General features: G+C 38.4%; 2 protein-coding genes across 2 annotated transcripts in view; both read left to right on the forward strand.

Moving 5' to 3' along the window:
* Positions 1–2654: 2654 nt before the first annotated feature.
* The window catches only part of LOC144956250 (alpha-tocopherol transfer protein-like), a 33897-nt gene continuing 32934 nt past the window's right edge, over positions 2655–3617 (forward strand). Inside the window, exon 1 of the mRNA XM_078886682.1 lies at positions 2655–2816. The gene's annotated coding sequence lies outside the window, so the exon portion shown is untranslated. The remainder of the gene's footprint in view (positions 2817–3617) is intronic.
* Positions 2788–3617, forward strand: part of LOC144957078 (alpha-tocopherol transfer protein-like) — an 18534-nt gene continuing 17704 nt past the window's right edge. The window contains 1 exon segment of the mRNA XM_078888044.1: positions 2788–2867. The gene's annotated coding sequence lies outside the window, so the exon portion shown is untranslated.

Below are 3617 nucleotides of genomic sequence, written 5' to 3' on the forward strand. Positions count from 1 at the left end.
AAAAGGCTAGCATCACATTCTGTCTTCACGGTAATCTGCAACCGGAAGAAACAAAGATGACACCAGAGTCCAGCGAAGAGGATCTTTGAGAACCTGTTCTGGAAATCATCTCCAAGTATCTCAAAGTAAGTAAGTATCTCTAAGTATTACTCATAAACGCGGATGGCAAAAAACAATAACAAAGGCCTGAGTGACGTCATCTTCAAACTATCTATAGATAGTATGCGCTTGGCTAAGAAGCTCATAACATTGCCATCCGGAAGTATAACGGACCAACACACACAACTGTGTGTAACCATGAACGTTTATAGTCAGGTTAATACAGTTCAGTGAGAACAACTCACAAACGCGGATGGCAAAAACAATAACAAAGGCCTGAGTGACGTCATCTTCGAACTATCTATACTTATTGATATTGGCATTGCTCTTTTCGCTGCGACGAGACGCCCTGACCTGACTTCCGGTTATAGATAGTTCGAAGATGACGTCACTCAGGCCTTTGTAATGGTTTTTGCCATCCGCGTTTGTGAGTTGTTCTCACTAAACTGTATTAACCAGACTATAAAAGTTCATGGTTACACACAGTTGTGTGTGTTGGTCCGTTATACTTCCGGATGGCAATGTTGTGAACTCCTTGGCCAAGCGCATTCTATCTATTTTTCACGGTTCAGTTAACACGATATCTTTTGATGATTACTTGTTAGTTTATTTCGTGCGGCTATGTGGTATAGTTGTATGACACTCGTTTTCGGATCGGAAGGTCCTGGGTTCGAGCCTCGCGCTCGGCGCATAGTTGAGTCCTTGGAAAAGGCTCTTTACTCACATTCTCTCACCGTACTCAGGTGTAAAACGAGTACCTGACCGTTAACACCAGTGTCTTTATCCGAAAAATTGTAATGTCGCCTTACAGGCGGCATGTCTCGTCCTACATGTTAAATGTTGCTGTTGACCAGGGACCCCTTGTAAAGCGCTCTGAGCACATTTAGTGGATATTGCGCGATATAAAGCTCAATTTTTTTATTTTTTTTTTTATTTTTAAAAATTTTTATTTTTGTTTTTTTCCCTGTCACTTATTTATAGATAGTATGCAGATGACGTCACTCAGGCCTTTGTTATTGTTTTTGCCATCCGCGTTTGTGAGTTGTTCTCACTAAACTGTATTAACAAGACTATAAAAGTTCATGGTTACACAGAGTTTGTGTGTTGGTCCGTTATACTTCCGGATGGCAATGTTGTGAACTCCTTGGCTTAGCGCATTCTATCTATATTGACTCTCACGATTCCTCGTAAACATTACGACGAAAAGTACTAGATAGATAGAAGGCAAATTAAGTGTGATAATAATAACAATAAATTACAAGATCAAACGGTAAGGCAGGTGATGTTAATTTGTTTTAAACTAGAGATTTTATATAGCGCAATATCCACTAAATATGCTCAAAGCGCTTTACAAAGGGTCCCTGACCAACAGCAACATGTAACAAGTAGAACGAGACATGACGCCTGTTAGGCGATATTGCAATTTTTATTCGGACAGAGACAACGCTGTTGACGGCCAGGTACTCATTTTACACCTGAGTATGGTGAGAGAATGTGAGTAAAGAGTCTTTTCCAAGGACTCAACCTTGCGCCGAGCGAGTCTCGAACCCAGGACCTTCCGATCCGAAAGCGAGTGTCATACCACAAGACAACATAGCGGCACAGTAGTAGTAGTAGTAGTAGTAGTAGTAGTTGTAGAAATAGTATATAAAAGGGATGAAATACATAGAGAAACTCGAATTGGCTCTGCTCTGGAGGGAACGTATTATAATTTGTTGTGTGTTCTGGATTGCTGTTTTTCCCAGCTGTGTTGTTCTGAACTGTTTTATGTCCGTGAAGCATTGTGAGTCCGCCCTGTGGTCTGTTGTTTCTGCCTGTGTGTGTGTGTGTGTGTGTGTGTGTGTGTGTGTGTGTGTGTGTGTGCGTGTGTGTGTGTTTTGTCATTGAAGACAATACAATTGCAATGCGATACCTAACGCTTTTCATCTAGATATTGCCTGTTGACCTCTCAATCTTCGTTTACGTGTCAACGTGTTCTTCTAATTCTAACTTCAGATAATTTTTTTATTGTGAGTGTGATGTGTAAAGTAAGAAAAAAAGAAACTGAGAGCTGTTACTGTTAGTCAAAGCCAAGGACAATGTTTTGTCGTGAATAGATTTTTACATCTCATTCACGATGAGAAATAAGATAAATTAATATGCACGAGGCATGTATCTCCACCGAAGTGGGTAGAACGCGATTTACTAAGTACACATACCTAGATTTTGGTTGTCCGGTTAGGAAATTTATAGTAATTCAAAATAGTCAAAGAGAGCGAATAAGCGGTGACTGTCGCTTATATAGATAGTATGCAGATAACGTCACTCAGGCCTTTGTTATTGTTTTTGCCATCCGCGTTTGTGAGTTGTTCTCACTAAACTGTATTAACCAGACTATAAAAGTTCATGGTTACACAGAGTTTGTGTGTTGGTCCGTTATACTTCCGGATGGCAATGTTGTGAACTCCTTGGCCAAGCGCATTCTATCTATACGCGCTGACAAACAGAATATGACGTCACAATCACAAACGGAACATCGTGACAACAACTCACAACAGCCTCGATCGAGATAGTTCACACCTACTCACAAACACACAACATAAAAAGGCATATTATTCCCTACAGTTTTTCAATTGAATCAGGCTTAGATTTGAAGCCAAAAATTCTACTTTATTTTATGCCTACAAGATTTCTGTTGGAACTTTTATATTTGTGACTTGTCGTTTCATATCAAAACGGTATTGTGTCAACGTGAACCAGATGTCAAAAACTGATGTTAATTTTAAAAAGTGACCATAAAAATTGTTAGATTAACTTAGATTTTATTTTTTATCACCTAAAGACGCTATTCCTCCAAATTAAGTAAAAACACAAAATCTGAAATTAGATATTTTTATCCATAAAATAAGTTATTTGTGTCTTATCACTCCAACATGATATTGTTTTACCTGGATACCTCTGTATAGAGCTTTTAGACTTGGTGTAGTCTCCTTCGCTCTCCTCATCTATTAATGATTGGACCAATTTTTATAATTGAACTTGTTTCCTAGGGTGTTGCTTATCCCCAACTCTTCTTTGAATTTATTCAAATTTTTTGCTGATACTGTGGTTTCTTGTAGTTTATTCCAGTTATTTACAATTCTAGATGAAAAAAAGTTCCTTCTTTCATTTGTTTTAAAACGTTCTTTTTCCAGTTTCTTGCTGTTTCCCCGTGTCTGAATGTTCTTGTTTGGTTTAAGAAATCCTGTCTCTACCCTGTCTATTCCCTTTACTATTTTATATGTTTGGATCATATCTCCTCTTCTTCTCGTGTAATCTAAGGTCGGGAGATTTAATTTTTTCAATCTCTCACAGTAGGTTTTGTCTTTCAGGTGTATGATAAGTTTTGTTGCTCTCCTTTGCACTCTTTGTCTCCCTCAAACTTCGGATACCATATGCAGTTGGCATATTCCAGCTATGATCTAACTATAGTCTTGTAGATGGTAGTCATGTGTTTTGTTTTCAGATTCTTGAAATTTCTTTTCACTATTCCGAGCGTT

The sequence above is a fragment of the Berghia stephanieae genome, chromosome 11 (genome assembly GCF_034508935.2).
Source record: "Berghia stephanieae isolate SIO BIC M18660-M18661 chromosome 11, UCSD_Bste_1.3, whole genome shotgun sequence".
Classification (NCBI taxonomy): domain Eukaryota; kingdom Metazoa; phylum Mollusca; class Gastropoda; order Nudibranchia; family Aeolidiidae; genus Berghia; species Berghia stephanieae.